We start from the raw sequence: 18,250 nt of genomic DNA on the forward strand, positions 1-18,250 counted from the left end.
ATATATATATACATACAGTATATATATATACATATATTTAAATAATAATTGTTCATATTTAACAATTATTCATTTAACATTTAAGTTTTCTTTAATCAATAACAATATTATAAATAATTAAACTCCAATAATTGAACTTCAAATGTGAAGTTGCCATTATCTGATCCTTCCTATTCTTACATATTTTATGAGGTGGCTAATTCGTACAAATTCGAACGACCTCACTCGTACAAATTTCTACACTTTGTGAAATATCATACGCATTTTACGCGGTGGCAAATTTGCAGGAATTCATAAGAATGACCACCCCTAAACCTATACAGAAATCAATCAAAATCTTACAAATTAGGTTGTACTAATACATACGAATTAGCCACCTTGTAAAATATGTATGAATTGGTCGTGAGATAGCTTCATAACAAATTTATGCCCAATTTGAATGACTTAAAAAGACCCATGACCTCAGTATTAGCTTTGATAAGTGAGCAGAACTGAGGTCCTGAAATCTCCTCAACATGCATTTATACGGGACATGTTTTGGAGGCAATGTGACACTAACGCATACACTATAAATGTTTTCTGTCTTCTTAGATGCAGCTCAGATGTGTAGGAGGAGCACAGTTAACAAAGGGTTAACAAAAACCATTGTGCCTCTTCCACCACTCTGGATGATTCACCAGGTAAGTACCACCATTTCACACATTTTCTATTAAGAAGCACCTTTTGTGGGCATGTGTGATAACAGAACTACTAGGAACCGTAGGAGGTTGTGATGCACTTCTGGAAGGTACGAACAAGGTTCGAAGTTGCGCTAAAGCTTTTGAATTTTTGAACATGTGATCTGATGGGATTTGGGATGTACCTTATTGAGTTAATACATTCTGACACTTTCCAAACTTCAAAAACAGTGTGTTCTTTTTGAAGATCAAGCTGTTGTGGGCATAACTGTGGGACTGTCATTGTCAGTTTAAGGAGGTGAGTTGGGCTGGGAAGTAGTGCAAAGGCTACGTTAAAGGGTAACATCTCAGCAAAATTCTGCTTCACAGGGGTCTGAACCGAACCTTCATGATTGCCTAACAAAATATTATAAAAATATACTTTGAAGGCAAAGAGTTTGAATTTTTTTTATATTTCTGAAAGAAGTCTTATGCTCACCTAGGTTTAATTTATTTAATTAAAAAAAGTAATATTGTAAATGTTATCAAAATTAATTAAATGTTATGAAAAATTCTATGTTCTACAATGTAGTATGTAATGTAAACTATATAATTTTGTATGGAAACATTCCAATCATTCAAACCTAGATGTTGAAGGGTGTCTATATTAATTTAATGCAAAAGCAAGTGTGTGGTCTAAATGTGGCACATTGGTAAATATTTGCCCAAAGTGACTTTGTCCTGTATCCCCAAGGTGACTGTATCTCCTAGACTCGTCAGTAGGTATTTCTGTGCTATACTTTTTCATTTCTTACAAGAAGTTATAATTAGGTCAGATCTTCACACTTCTGCAAGGACACATGTCTTTTCTTCCTTTCTTCCACTTCCTTTTTTAAAATAGTAGTTGCTTTTGTATGAAAGCCTTTGCCCAGTACATAATTGTAAATTTGAAATGTAAATGTCTGTGTCCAACAAGTAGGTCAAAAATTGTAATACAAATCTACCCAAGGCCCAACAGAGATTCTCTGACCTTTCTTCTCTTCTGTCAGGTCTGATAAGTGTCACATTTGCACCAAAAAAACACTGAAAAAAAAAACCTTGGTGCGAAGTATGCCGGCAGGCTTCACATGTCTCTTTGATACCGTTTGACCTCCTCCATTTCTGCCTTTCAACATCATCTCCTCCCACTCTTGCCCTTGTTGTTGTGTTTGGCTTTGGCTCTGAACTTTGTTCAAGTTTTGAACAGCGATGAGTGGACAAGTGGTATTATTCAGGGTGTTGATGTGTGTAAAAGCATACCGATGTAGAAATAAGTACAACTGGAGACTTGAATTAAACACCCAGAACTTCATATGACTTATATGACATACTATTAGACTTAAAGTTATAAGGGCACTAAGGTGGACCAGGACACATTAAGATAATTTCGGTTACTATATTGCACCAGTGTCACTACAACTATAATTTAATTATTTGTAGAAAATTATCTGTAATATTTTGGTACTGATTAAAAATATATATAGAGAAAGAGTTCCCAAAAAATTTAATTCTGTCATCATTTACTTCCCCTCTTGTCTTTCCAAACCTGTATGATTTTCTTTGTTCTAAAGCAGAAGATATTCTGACAACAACATTGACTTCATTGTACATTGTACAATAAACAAACAAATAAGCCTTAAAAATAAATAATATGAAATTATATTGTTTTCTGATGCACATAAATTGTTGCTAAGAAATAGATACGATACATTTTTTGATCACTAATACAATTTAAACTATCTAAAAAAATTATAATTGAAAATATTGGCAGAGAAAGTGCAAATCTAAACTACCAGCAGAAAAAAAGCATTATTGTTGAATTATATATTTATTTATTATTATTATTTTGTTTTTTTTACACATAAATTGTTGCTGAAAAAATGGATAATTGAAAATATTGACAGGGCAAGTGCAAATTTGTGCAAAAGTGCAAAAACTACCAACAGAAATTTTATTTTTTTCTGATACATAAATTGTTGCTAAAGCTAAAGTCATTTTTTGATCAATAATATAATTTAAACCATTTAAAAATTGAGAATTGAAAATATTGATAGGGCAAGTGCATATCAGAACTACCAGCAGAAAAAAAAACATTATTGTTGATCCCTGTAAGGTAATGAATATAGGGAAAAACACAAATCAAAAACAGACAGCAGCAATCAAGAGATTGATTCAAGATTCAAGAGTCTGGTATTGTAGTTGACACACAAGCACAGAGACTACACTGCCAAACAGCTCAGTTGTCTTCACTGAAGGATTACGATTCTAGCAAGCTCTAAGGACCAGTTCAATATCGGCGTACAAGCAGTGACCTTAATTTGTAGAGCTCTATGCAGTCCTATTGCGTTTCTAAGGTCCAGGGTAACCTTTCATTCAGCAGTAAGGTATAAGGTCACACAAGTTTATTCAAATAGAGCTGTAGAGAAGAGCCAATAAATGCATGATGTAATGAGTTATCTGATCGGTTTCTCTTCTCTTTAACATAGAGCGGTGGTTTTATTTCTGATAATGCAGGCTGTGAACGTCTCTAGGTTACGTATGTAAACATGGTTCCCCGAGGGAACGAGATGCTGCGTCGAGTCGCTTTGGGAACGCCCTTGCGTGACCGCGTTCTGAAGCACATGTCAAATCTGTCCAATGGAGCAGCGAGACGTCACGAGCAGGGTGATGTAAGCACCAGAAAGCATAAAAGCGCATCCGGCCGGGCGCCACCCAGCTTCGATGAAGTAGCTCCTGCAGGGATGCAGGGAGTATGGCAAAGAGACGCAGCGTCTCGTTCCCTCGGGGAACCATGGTTACATACGTAACCTAGAGACGTTCCCCTTCAGGAACTCGAGCTGCGTCGAGTCGCTTTGGGAACGAGAATACCCACTGCGCCATACTACCAAGTCCCTGCCTGTGTGTGTATCCTATGAGCACATCACGAAGAGAGAACTTGGGAACCTGGGGTAGAAGCCAGGTCTAGGTTGTAAAAGCGGACAAAAGTGTGCGGAGAGGACCAGCCCGCCGCAGCACAAATGTCCTGCAAGGCCACACCAAAGCTGAAAGCCTTGGAGGCCGCCATACTCCTGGTCGAGGAGTATGGCCCATAGGTGACAGGAGGCCAGAGGACTCGTAGGCTAGGGCCTTCAGGGACGATGCTGAGGATGGGGAGAGATAGCTCGCAAGCGTCTGCTCCACCACTGGCATCGCCCCATATACCTTATCATTCAGCCCCACGATGTTCTTTTGAATAATTCGAGACTGTGGGGCTGTAATACGGGATGAGTACGGTTTCTCCCACGATCTTGACACCTCAGCATGGAGATCGGGGAAAACGGAAGGCCCCCGTCGTGAAGGCTGTGATCTGGATTCAGAACATGCTTGTCTAATTATTTTTAGGACGAGCGTCTTGTTTCTAGGCTGGCCAAACGATATTTTATTTTGCGAATGCTAGTGATGACAATCAGCTGCTCGAAAGCTAACCGTGCATGCTTCGCTCCTAAACAAACGACACACAAATCGTGTGTATCCCCTGCCGCTAGATATTGTGGGCAGGGAGAAACATAGCATTTGTAATGCCGTTCGCTCGCCATAGACTTTCTCATTGTTTTATATATATGAGTGCTTGTGCGGACAGACAACAGTAAATAGACAGACACATACACAGAGTGCTACTGAAGAGCTTTTATGCTTTCTGGTGCTTATGTCACCCTGCCCGTGACGTCTCACTGCTCCATTGGACAGATTTGACACGTGCTTCAGAACGCGGTCATGCAAGGACGTTCCCAAAGCGACTCGACGCAGCTCGAGTTCCTGAAGGGGAACCCTAGATTGCTCCAGAGGGCTGGAGCTGTAATTACTGCACCGTAGGTCACATTGGGTTGAAAAGCATCTGGTAGATAACAACCGATTGAACTGATATAGAACTCTTTCTTCAGAAAACAGCGCTTTGACTCTTACTGTATTGTTATCATGTCCCGGTGTTCTTTCCAATCAAATAAGTGCTCAGCCCTGCAAATATATTTTCTTGCCCCTTCGACCTTTTCACTCTTGGTGTGAATGTCCTTGTAGATGCGATTCATCAAACCTTCATGAACCTGGCCGTTAACAGAGGCCAAGAATGATAAGTGTGAAGGTGTTTTGTTGAGGCAGGACAGCTGTTTGCTTTTCTGAATTAAATATTGAAGAACAGGTGAAGTGTGTGGCTTGAGTTTGAAACCTGGGATTTGGTCCAAGCCCCAGAGACTCCGGGCAACGTGCGCTGCATTTGAATTATAGATTCAAGAGCTTTATGATGACGGGTCAAATATCGTCAGAGTGACATGCAGGGTCTGTGTATATCAATAAACAGAAGAGTCTAAACACACTTGTTCATTTGTGCTGATCAATGTATCTGGGAACAATCAATATCAATGTAGCCTAAGGCTGATTTAACTCATTAAATGGTTGTGATTCAATGGTTGTCCTAAGAGTGAGCTATAGAAAACCTAGCAATTATCTACAGGCAAAGCAAATTCGATTTTACAAATGGAACAGTACAGAGTCTGAATTGTTCATCAAATAATAAAAGACCATTTTCTTTTATAGTTGGAATAAAAGTGTCAGATACAAGGTATCAACTCTGCTTTGATCTGTTCATGGGAACATCCTCAATCACCTCAAATCTGGAACCTTGCTGTGCTGAACAGAAGATGCTTGTCGACTCTCATCGGCTATTCAATCAGTGTCTCTACAACTCTATAGAATCCAACAAAGATCCACAAGCATGTGGGAAAGATTCTAGTGCTGCGATGTTTTAAAATATAGTTTGGCATCTCATCAGTGTTAAACCAGCTAAGCCGCAAAAGACCCTAAGCCTCACAGTGTTCATGTGATTTTCATCTGTTACCTTCTTAAACCTTCACTAATCATGTAAACCTCTGACTGAATTACACTGCAGAACTCAGAATCCCATGCTAAACAGTTAGCACTCCTAAAATAGCTCTAGCAGATAAGCCTTCACCGTTTCAATCATAAAATGTCTTTAGTTGTAGTGAAGACATTTTGAAGCAGAGTTGAAAATCTTAAAGAAACAGTTCACCTGTCACCATCATGTACTCACCTTCATGTTGTTCCAAACCTGTATGACTTATTTACAGACTTCAAGTTCTTCTCAAGCCATGCAATAGATTTGTGTGAGGAACATGCTGAAATTTAGGTCATTATTTACAATAATCTGCTGTATATGTGTCACTTCAGGTTTGATTGACATTGTCAGTAAGTCAATGACACCATATTTTGTAATGGCAAATGGCTTCAGAAGATTTAGAATAATGCACAACTCAAATGGGACACCTTCATGCCGTCGTGGCCAATATTCATATTTTGGCATATACCAATTAGCTGGTAAAGCTGACTAAATAAATTAAATTTAAAAAATCAATAGTTTTAAATGCAGTACATTGAAATGACTACAGTTTTAAATGTAGTCTTTAGCAAATCTTAAAATGAATACCCATTTTTTCATACCATATATGTGTATGAAAAAATGGGTATTCATTTTAAGATTAGCTAAAGACTACATTTAAAAGTGTTATTTATCATTAGTCTTATTAAAGATCTTTTCTTTTTTTAAAGATCTTAGTCTTTTTCTATTATCTCAGCTTTAAGCAAGTGTTAGATAATAGAAAAGGTTCTCAAAATGAAAAAACAAACAAACATCCAATATCAGCCAAAATATATTCAATAAGAAATCTAAAAAAATGGCAATAACTGATATGGTACAGATATATATTATGCATCCTCACTTGACAGCCCTCAGTGCATTTTTCAACTATTTCCGCCAATTTGCGATTTGTGAAAAAATCAGGCTTGCAATGACATGATGGTTGGTGAGTAAATGATGATTTTTTTTTTTTTAAATCATATTTTGGGTGAACTATTTCTTTAAGATTCTCTGCACTGTTCTTCTCCCAAGCACCGAAACTCTGGGTGAATCACGAAACTGTGGACCAATCTAAGCACATTAGGTGAAGAGGTAATCTGTACCATCTGCGGTAAGGAAATAAAGATCGTAACAAGGTAAAGCTATCTGTCCTTGTCAGATGAACTCATAGCATTTCTTTCTTTGAAGCATGTTTCGAAGTCGTTTCAATCTTCAAAGCACATGTGTAGAGAAAAACAACCACTGACTTCTCTAAAAGTCAACATTTCAAAAATAATGGAAAACATGTTTTAGACAAGGAGCTTTGAAACACAGAGACACCTCTGAATGCTTGATGAACACGTTGAGTTCCTCCATCACGTCAGGCTCCACAGAACACAAAGACTGCAGTGACATGGTGGAACCTGGGAAGTGATGAATTTTTAATAGTTCAGAAGAACAGCATTCAATCATCTCTGCTGAGAGCTTGGCTGGCACTGAACCTGAACCTGCTGAATCAGATAACATGATCACCTGTCTTTTTTAAAAATGAATTCAGCTGGACTTGACCTGAGTTTAAATTAAGCCACTTATGAAGGTCAAGACTTGTTCCAAACCTGAACAGCTCAAGGTGGTGGATATACAATGCTGTGGGATTTTCTCCTTAAGACTAACTCTTGCTGTATATAACAATCTGGCTCTCAGTGAGAAAAAAACCCTTTAGCCGCTTCTCCACCAAGATGGCCTATTATTTCTACCCTGCAAGGGAGTGATGGACAGAACCTTTTAAAGGGTAATGATTTTTTCTTTAACACCAAACTTTGTCTATAACACACACACACACACACACACACACACACACACACACACGCACATACATATTCTCAAAGATATCCAGTTTACGCAAAGCATCTTGAAGTTGCATCAGATGTGTTGAAAGAGAGCTAGAATTGAAGAAGACCTTGCTACACCAGAGGTGTTATATATTTAATTCTGTAAGTGAACAGTAAAGTGGGACAATCCTTGATGCCTAACACACATGTCTTATGTGTGTGAGCGAACATGCCTGTGTGAGTAAAAAAAAATGCAGAGATTGTATGTAATGATTAGAAATCGATGACTGTGTTGAAAGCACAATAGAAGACTGAGATAAACCCTCAGAAGTCACCTTACAAGAGCCTCAGCACTGCACACATTATTCACAGACTGTCTTTGGTCAATGAGTTGATCTTTTAGCCTCTGTGGAACACCAAAAAGAACACCATTTGTTTTCCAAAATAAACAAATACATTTGACAAACTTGTTTTAAAAATAATCAGGAATATAAATTTAGTCAAGTAGCCTATAATCAAACCTGGTAGTATACCTCACATTATAGCAAGATGTAAAAAGGCATAGTAACTTCAGCAGAACACATCAACAAAGCAAAGCTGTCAAGACAGACTTTTAAAAATCTTTTTTGTGCCATATTTGTCTCATGGGTAGAAATTGACTGTAATGACTGGATAGAAATAGAACAGAGAGGCAGTAAATGCTAATGATCTGGAGGTAGTTATAGATATTATGTAATCATCCATTACAGTGTAATGAACTCACACACTGGGGAAAAACAATTATAAAATACAAATGACAGAGAGAGAAAAAATCATATCCACAAATATGAGTGAGTTCTGTAGAGCAGAAGGTGAAATGAGAAATTAGGGTACTTTAAAGGTTATATTTAAAAAAAACAATTACAGCTGTAAGGCAAATGAGAAATATAAATATGTCAAACTATGTCAGATGCTTCAGCTGACAAATATTGTGAGGGAATATTGTGTATGCCTCGTCAGTACGTTCTTCCTTCAGAAAATCCCAGATTAAAATGATCTCAATGGGATTAAGCGGAGGTTTTTTTGGGGTATTGTGTTGAGTTTAATATGCAGGACTCCAGAATTACCTCGAATAAGACACAAAAGCTTTGAGTCATACTGTTGATGAATTACAAAAAAAAAAAAATCTGACTAATTTAATTTGTCCTACATACAGAAAATACAGATGAATAAACTGTACTTGTTGTTCCCTGCTCTATGTCTAGAGCCTACATACCTAGTCTATTACAGTCTATATATTTAATATAAATACATGCAAATAAGATTCATCAAACACACATAGCCAGTTTAGTCAGAGGTTTGGTAGCAAAAACTGGCTAAACTGACTAAATAAATTGAAATTATCTCCTAAACACAAATACAGCTAAATACATATACATGCATATATGCATCCTCTGAATCTGTATTGCTGACCGTTTCTTTTGCTAATTTACAGGGTGAAGACAATTTCAAACCCTCTATACTAAATCCAGGATCAGTGTGGGACTGGCAACCAGTGAATATCCCAATACCTTCTTCATGCCAAGTCAATTTCACAGGCTTACGTAGATGTAATTGGAAAGAAAATTACATATGTTTTCACACACTGACACCTAACAGCCCTATTCTGAAGTCCCATCCCTTTATTCTGAATGCATTAATATATTAATGCACATCCATCTTCTAGACACTCGACATGTGATCTTATCTTATAGCAAAAGAAATACTGTGTGTAGTTAAACTGTGTAAAGCAAATGATAAAATATATGTTTACCTAAAATCAGTAATGATGCTTACTATAAAACCCCAAAAGCATAACTATAAACCATAACGATTATGAAATGAATCCGTGTATATAAAATCCCCATCTATCTGCCATGACTAGTTATCTACTAAAATGAAGACCTGAATTGCTTTGATTCTCCAGAGATGTTGCCAGGGTTACACAAATGCAACATTCCACCGCTTCTGAGTTTATACTGAGAGACACTCGTGTTTTGAGCAACAAAAAAAAGTGCCAGGTGCTCTCCTCCCTTCCCCAATCTTCCGCTTTCTACATTTAATCTCAGTATAATTTATCTCTTTCATTTATTTCATATAGCTGGAGATGGACACCCATCCTTAGAGAATACCTATGGAACATATAGGTGTGGAGGAGTCAGGTTTTACCCTCATTGTGCATACCAAATGTCACTACAAGGACAGTAAAACCTGAAATCACCTAGAATATGGATAGAAATGGTGTGCAAGAGGAAAACTGCTTAATAAATAAACTAAATGATGTATTAATATAAAATATAACCATGTTTGAAGGTTAAATATTGAGTTTCTATCCAAAAACATTTCTAAATTAAAGCTGAAATGAGTTGAAATTTAAACAGAAAAGTGATTTTAGAGACAAACAAACATGGTAAATCTCAAAAGAACAGAGAAGAATATATTCCTCCCACATGCAAAACCTTTGCAACAGAAAAATGTACTTGACTCAGCATTGTGGTAATTAAAAATGTAAAAAGATGCTTTCAATGAGTCACCACAGTAAACTAACATGTCTCTGTATTTCCCACTGGATTAGGTTTACAAAGCATCATGTTTCAGAATGCTTATATGCAATTATTTCTCACATTTATACATCGGGTCTGGTCATTCGGGCAGGTTTGGAAAGAGGATTTGCTCGGAGAGGTCACAGCTTTCTGCTGACGATTCACGCTGAGCTTTCAAAGAGCCAACACATATGCTCCCCTTTCACACCAGCTATCTGTCCATCTCACACACTGCAGTTGTGCTGTGCGTGTGGTGTGTTGGCATGAGAGTCAGACAAGGGAGGGTGACAAAGTGGGAGGAAAGAGGCGAGAGAAAGGCAAAAAAGTGAGAGAGGAGAAAAGAGCAATTATGCATATGTGATTTAACGACGTTGCCGTTCCGCAAGCTACAGTGACCAGTAGTGCTCTGCCCTTTATATATTATCACAGCACTGCTGAGAGTTTATACATCCTGATACGAGTGTAAAACTCAAACACACATTCATTTAACAATTTATTTAACCTTTAACAATGGTCATCCATGACACAGACATTCAAAAAACTCAGCCTGATGGATTGAGCATCACACCACAAGAGTAATTAAGGCTGTTAATTAACATCACAGTGGGCTTTCTTCATTTAAAAAATGTGGTGGGGGGTGCTAGGAAGAAAACAGGAAAAGAAACATGGTCTGACTCGGCGCTATGAGTTTTGACTTTCAACCATGCAAAAAAACAAAAAAAAAACAATTTAAACTAGCCTAAAATTAATCCTGCAAGCACAGTATTTAACCTTTAACAATGGTCATCCATGACACAGACATTCAAAAACTCAGCCTGATGGATTGAGCATCACACCACAAGAGTAATTAAGGCTGTTAATTAACATCACAGTGGGCTTTCTTCATTTAAAAAATGTGGTGGGGGGTGTTAGGAAGAAAACAGGAAAAGAAACATGGTCTGACTCGGCGCTATGAGTTTTGACTTTCAACCATGCAAAAAAACAAAAAAAAAACAATTTAAACTAGCCTAAAATTAATCCTGCAAGCACAATATTAACAGCAAACCGGTTTAGGCTGTGTTTTGGGCAGGGAATGCATCTATAAACTATCTTATTGATGGTGCATTATGAGTTTCTCATGCTGATGTTGTTTTCTACCTGCTGTTTGCCTCAGGTTTGTATTAGCTTCTATTATAAATCATGATACTAACTGATTACATGATATGCTACCAGAGCACCTTTCTGCTGGAAATTCCAGCTAAAGATGCTATTTGTGTTTTGAAACATGATACCTGTTTCTACCTGGTAGCAAGATCATAGACAATCTTACACCAACCTGATTACATGATATGCTACCAGAGCACCTTTCTGCTGGAAATTCCAGCTTAAGATGCTATTTGTGTTTTGAAACATGATACCTGTTTCTACCTGATAGCAAGATCATAGACAATCTTACACCAACAAAAAAAACAGCACGGACTAACTAATGGCCATTGCACCAGCTAGACACCAGCAAACATGTTCCAAAACACAGCTATTTTTAACAGGGTTCAGGACAGAGAGGAAAAAAAACATCACCTTAAGTAATTCATACACATTTAGCTTTTACCCCAAAACAACAAGCTTTCTATAATGTGATAGTTTTTGTTAACAAAATTAACGTAGGCTACTAAACATTTCAACGTTTTAATTGACCAGCTGACACGCATTAATGTTTTCAACGTTCAGAAATGAAACGAGAGTCACTGCATTCTGAGCACCCATCTTAACGGATTCAGACTGAGCAAGATATCGTCAGGGGTTTCAAAAACTTACCAAGCTGAAGTTGCAGGTTTTCATCATTTCATCACGCGGGAGACAAAGTCACCAGTCCGTTTCAAGTCGAGTATCCAAAATAACTTTTACTTTTAAGTCGGTCACTTACGTTTTGCATACTTTGCGTTGAGCCTTTTCCAGCTCCGCGTATTATGGGTAAGGATCATGCATAGCTAATTGCACGAGACTCCAAAGCTAGACGAGAACACACTTTATAGCGTATATCACTTATATATTTGAATAATTTTATCACCACCTGAGAATAAAAAATATATTAATTCATTTACTTGGCGCAAAGCAACGATTACGCAAGAGTACACTGTCCCGTTTCGTCTTCTCTGCTCTCTCTTTCATCCTCTCTCTCTATCTCTATCTCCCTCTCTCTCTCACACACACACACACACGCACGCACGCACGCACTCTCCCTCTCTTTTTCTATCTCTGAAGTCCTGCCGCAGCGCTCCGTCTACGTTCTCTGAGGTCCGTCTGTAAATGTCAACAAGTTTTCTGAATTTCTTTGAAAGCCTTTCTTTCTAACTATCTGATTAACGAAGCGTTACCTTCGCGCTCTTTCCTCTGAGACGCGCCATGAAAGACAGCCAGCGGTCCCTACTACTGAGCTGGATGTATTAGTATAGCTTGACAAAATACGTTCATTGGAAATGCATAGTCTTAAAACAGACAACAATTGAAACATAATATAGGCTCTTTGTATAAATATACTGGTTCAACTCATTTAAAATGGGACGGTTATAATTGGCCCAATCATTTGAATACATAGGCTAACCGTTTTCCCTCTAATTTCTCTAAAGTTATGAGAACGGTAAGGAAGCCTTATGAAAATTAACCATGGTTTTACTACAAAAAACTATGGTTACTATAGATAACCATGGTAACCACAAATTAACCATGGTTTTGCTACACTTACCATGATAGTCGTTGTGAAACTATGGTTATAAAAGCTACAAAGCAGAAGATCATGTGACGTCACAGAGCGGGGTTACTGAGTGTTGAGGTGCATGACTGGTCCGTAAAAGTCACATGAATGAGTTTCCATGGCCAAGCAGCTGCATGGAAGCTTCACATCACCAAATGCAATGCCAAGCGTTAGATGGAGTGGTGTAAAGCATGCCACTACTGGACTCTGGAGCAGTGGAAACGTGTTCTATGGAGTGACGAATCGTGCTTTTCTGATAGGCGAGTCTGGGTTTGGCAGATACCAGGAGAATGTTACCTGCCTGACTGTAGCTGTAAAGTTTGGTGGAGGATGGGTAATGGCATGGGGGCATTTTCAGGGATTACTTCCAGTGAAGAGATACCAAGACATTTTGGACAATGCTTCCACCATTTTGGGAACAGTTTGGGGAAGGCTCTTTTCTATTCCAGCATGACTGTGCCCCAGTGCACAATGCAAGGTCCATAAAGACATGATTGGATGGGTTTGGTGTGGAAGAACTTGACTGGCCTGCACAGAGCCTTGATCTCACCTTTGGAATGAACTGGAATGAAGATTGCGAGCCAAGTCTTCTCATCCAAAATCAGTGCCTGCCCTCACAAAAGCTCTAGGGGATGAATGGCCAAAAATTCCCTCAGAAACACTCCAAAATATTGTGGAAAGTCTTCCCAGAAGAGTGGAAGCTGTTATGGCTACAAAGGGGGACCAGCTCCATATTAATTTCTATGTATTTAGAATGCAATGTCAATAAAGTTCCTGTTGGTATAATGGTCACATGTCCCAATAATTTTGTCATGTAGTGTATATTTCAATGTCCATAAAAAATGAATAGGAAAAAAATAATAAAACTCAATATGGTCGTACCTTCTGTCACAATGATATGCTGATGACTATGTGTAGGCCATGTGTATAATAAGCTGAAGTTGGCAATTAAATCACTCAGTAATCATGAGATGATCATGTGTACAAGGCTTATCACATAATTTGAAGATTATCTAAAAGTAAAGTTTAAGGCATTCAAACCATGAGCAGGACATTTACTTAAGATCTCTTATGTGATCAGTTATCAGTTCTAGCTACGTGAATCAGCAACATGAATCAGAATTTGGTCAGCTCTGAGAAAACCTGACTCACCTCTGACAGGCTGTTTTGCTAAAGAATGATAAGCCACCTAAGAGTAGAAACCCACAAATTGGTTTGGGAAGGTGTCACACTACCAGAAATCATTATTAAACCAGCGATAACATTAAAAACCCTGCGTGATCTTATTTTCACTGCAAGGAAAAGAAATCGCCATGTGGTTAAGCGTGTGACACCAGTCTATAAATCAAACAGAGATGTGTGACAAAAACCCAGACCCGCTGTTCAGCCTCGAACGATTAAACACAACTCATTCTGAGGATAAATTGCATAGGTTGCCAAACATGTGCGGAATACTGCATAGAAAATTTGCTGAGTATCAACAAAGTTCATTTGCAAAATTTGAAGCGAAAGAGAGTAATGTAGCCTATACTATGCCTGTCACACATCATAATAAACAGACAAATCCCATTGTGACTTAATTAACATACACTCTTAAAAATAAAGGTGCTTCAAAAGGTTCTTCACAGCGATGCCATAGAAGAACCATTTTTGGTTCCACAAAGAACCATTCAGTCAAAGGTTCTTTAAAGAACCATCTCTTTCTTACCTTTTTAAAATCTGAAGAACCTTTTTTCACCACAAAGATTCAGATGTTAAAGGTTCTTTATGGATCCATTTGGACAAAAAGGTTATTCTATGGCATCGTGAAGCACCTTTATTTTTAAGAGTGTAGGGTGCTTTGTATGTATGTGAGTGTGTGAATGAATAGGTACTTGTATTAAGCTGTGTTGTGATTGAATTCGACAGAAAATTTGGAATCGTTCCACTCAATCTTTGCTAGCCCTCTGCACTAGATATGTGATTGAATGACAATGACATATCTAGTGTAGAGGGCTAGCAAAGATTGAGTTGAACAATTCCAAATTTTCTTGATTCAGAAATCCAGAAATGGGTCATGAATCAGTTATGTCTTATGTGTAATCTATGGTGTAGATTTGGGTAAAGATGGAAGTCTACCAAAGACTAGTGATTAATCCCTACCCATATTTCTAGCTACAGTACTCAGATTGATTAAACGCAATATAAGTACTGACTGTTGCTGTGCCATGTTTCATTTTTTAAATGAAAGCATTTGATTTCCTTTTATAAAAACACTTGTTCAGACACAAGTCGCAAGTAAACTGATTCAGTGGGTTGTTCAGTTAGGTAACGCAGTCCCACTCACACTCACACCGATGATGCAGGTCTTTTGTGCTGCTTTAGGCTCTCAAAACAATACTTTATGTAAGTGAGGAAAGGTTACTGCAAGCGAATGTTTTAAAATGGATACACTGTAAACAATGATTGTTCAAATTTGTCAATAAAAACAAAGATTACTGGAGTGCATTTTACAAAAAAATACTTTTCCATTTTTTCCTACTATTTAAATGTCTTGCTTCCTTGCCAAATTTACAAGAAATTTCTGAGCGAAATCATTTCTACAACTTATTTTTCAATTTATTCCTGCTGGCGTCGTGTGCAGGACTGCAGGTCTGATATGGCATAGTGATTAACAAGAAAATAATTTAAAAAGTGGCACATTTTGATATTAATTTGGTATCAATCTTAATGAAATTGGTTGTTTTAAGTGAATGTAAACAGACTGAGCAAAAATACTGTAGGTGCATGATAATGCATTAGTGTGCATGCAGCCTAAACTACAAAACTGTTGTAAATCCTTTTGTTTTTGGGTCTGTCTCACGACACCATGAAAGATCACATGGCTTCTTAAAATGAGAATTTCAGCAAAATTCATACACTTTCACGGTTCAGATTCTCCGCTGTTATATTAAGTGACAACCTACACAGACTGGCAAGTTAGAGATTTCCATATATATGTATCTGTGTATATAGCTTGGCTTATTTTTAAATGCCCCTACAAATTTTAATAGGGATGCACTGAATTTAAAATTGTAGCCGATACAATAAGTCAGAGAATATGACTGATATTAAATTTCTAAAAATGTAAACTAAAAAAATCAATAGTTTTAAACACTGCAAATAAATTTGGCCATCACAACAATATAATGTTTAGTGTAAAAAACAATTATCCATTTTAAGACTTGTGTTTAGTGTTTTTAAAGATTAAATTTAAGCGAGCTTTCGATTACAGCAAATTTAAAAATAGGGTAAATAGGCAAGCACAATTAGATACAATTTAGGCCGATAATAATACCGATATAACCGAACCGACATCCTTGGTCTAAACCAAATAACTATTAACTCACCCATTTAATGAGTTCTGACTAGCAGACCATTGCAGTCTGAAATATTGATTGAATTGGTTGTTGAAAGAGAATTGCTTTCCTTGCAGAATGTAGTTTTCTACTTACACACATTTGCACACAAACCTCTTCAGGTTAACAGGACAAGGCTAGAACTGCCAACATTCCTGAATGTAAAGAAAACATATTCATCACAGATGCATAAGCATGTCCACGCTTTTTCAGTAATGGTCCTAAGGCACTGAAGGAGAAATATCCATGGCTCTGTTTATGCTCTGGATGAGTACATCACCAAAATCACCAGACATCTCAGCTCGCCCCGTCTCACATCCTCTTGCATTACACACACAACAACAACACACACAAATCTTCATGCCATAAGTGTATCTCTCAGGAGTTTCAGTATCTACTTTAAGAAAGCAAGGCACAGAGAGGATTATCACTGACAAGAGTGCAGTGCTGTTAGAAATAGTGTGTATGTGTGTGTGGAGGTGGGTGGTTGGATATTGTGAGGTTGCTTAGTGGTATATAATTATTTTTGGTTTCAAGTTTGTCTTTTCTGTCCAATATTGCTTGGTTCTACAGTGTGCCAGTTACGAAAAAAAAAAAAAAACCTGACGAGTTTTCTCTAAACGTATAGCAGTAAATTATCTCATCAAAGTTATCAAAGGGGTCATATGACGTTGCTAAAAAAGAACATCATTTTGAGTATTTGGTGTAATGAAATGTGTTTATGCAGTTTAAGGTTAAAAAAACACATTTTCCACATACTGTACATTATTGTTTCTCCTCTATGCCCCGCCTTTCTGAAGCGCGTAGATTTTTACAAAGCTCATCGTTCTGAAAAGTGAGGTGTGCTCTGATTTGCCAGCTATCCAGTGCATTGTGATTGGCTGGATACCTCAATCGTGTGATGGAAATGTTACGCCCCTTACCATACTGTGATGCCGTGTCCCAGCGCGACGAGACAAAACCAATAAAACCCATTATAAACGAGGCATTTGTTGCATCCAGTGGGGACATAATTACTGATTATAATTTCTTATACTATCTTTTTACGCGTTGTGTTGCATCGCGCCGCGTAAACATAAAACCATGTCTGCATTTTTGATCGGAGAAACGACAAACAACAAGCACTACTCTATACTGCTCAAAACTCGTGTTTGAATCATCAGTGGCAAATCCTTTAAATAAGTAAACGTACTTACAGGTTGTGAGTCAGCATTATTTGTCAGCATCATAGACTGTATAGGGTCAGCATGCGCACTGATGAACTGAATTCCCTGGAACTCCGGCATTGTTGGCTACTCTCCCAGGAAACAGTCCTCGTCCTCCATAAAATGCGCTGCACACATCTGAATATTTGGTTTGAACTGTTCTGGAAGAGTGTTGTAAATACAACTTAACCACTGATTTCTAGTTGTGTCCTCTTTTGGAAGGCCAAACAAAGTAGTTTCGCTTTCACAACAAAACACACAGCGTCTCCATGACATGGTGGCGGCGGCAACAATACTACAGCGATTATCAAAGTTACACCTTCTTTCTTTGAGAATACATTTGAGCGGTGTTATGCAAATCTTCCCACACAGTGACGTAGACATGTGGGGGCATGTTTAAACGAGCCGTTTTAGGAGGGCGTGGACGAGTCTTAACTTTTATAAAGGATATCTCTTTGGGTTTGAGACTTTAGTCTTTGCAACTTTAGGGATCTTATCTATTCACGAACAGCTTGTAACACTCCAAAGAGAAAGGAAAACTTGAAATCGCATCATATGACCCCTTTAAGAAGATGACAAGCCATGTTGCTCTTGTCTTTTTAATTACAGCTGTTTTACAGCCAAAGAAAAACAAAAGAAAAATCAACACCTTCTTAAAGCTGAGCGGCCGTTTATCAAGGCATCATTTGGAATGATCCACAAAGGAGAATGTGCTTGCTGATTATACAGCAAGTTAATTATATATCCTCCTAGGAACCATCCCGAATCATATGTCAGATTTAATCTTAGGTGTCAGATGTTCTCTAAAAACCACAACTGGCACAGAAATGAATAGAAATCTCAAAGGCTTTGAAAATGTCTTTGTACAGTGAATCTTATTTGACTTACTAACTCTCACGAGGCACAGGTACAAGGCATCAACGCCCGACCGCATCAGATTGTATCCACTTTCAATAAGAGTATT

The 18,250-nt window shown here is 37.8% G+C and overlaps 1 protein-coding gene across 1 annotated transcript in view; it reads right to left on the reverse strand.

Moving 5' to 3' along the window:
* The window catches only part of htr1d (5-hydroxytryptamine (serotonin) receptor 1D, G protein-coupled), an 18,138-nt gene extending 6,035 nt beyond the window's left edge, over positions 1-12,103 (reverse strand). The window contains exon 1 of the mRNA XM_016279917.1: positions 11,768-12,103. The gene's annotated coding sequence lies outside the window, so the exon portion shown is untranslated. The remainder of the gene's footprint in view (positions 1-11,767) is intronic.
* Between the last annotated feature and the right edge of the window lie 6,147 nt (positions 12,104-18,250).

This window comes from Sinocyclocheilus grahami, unplaced genomic scaffold, assembly GCF_001515645.1.
Source record: "Sinocyclocheilus grahami isolate Dianchi unplaced genomic scaffold, SAMN03320097.WGS_v1.1 scaffold134.1, whole genome shotgun sequence".
NCBI classification, from domain to species: Eukaryota; Metazoa; Chordata; class Actinopteri; order Cypriniformes; family Cyprinidae; genus Sinocyclocheilus; species Sinocyclocheilus grahami.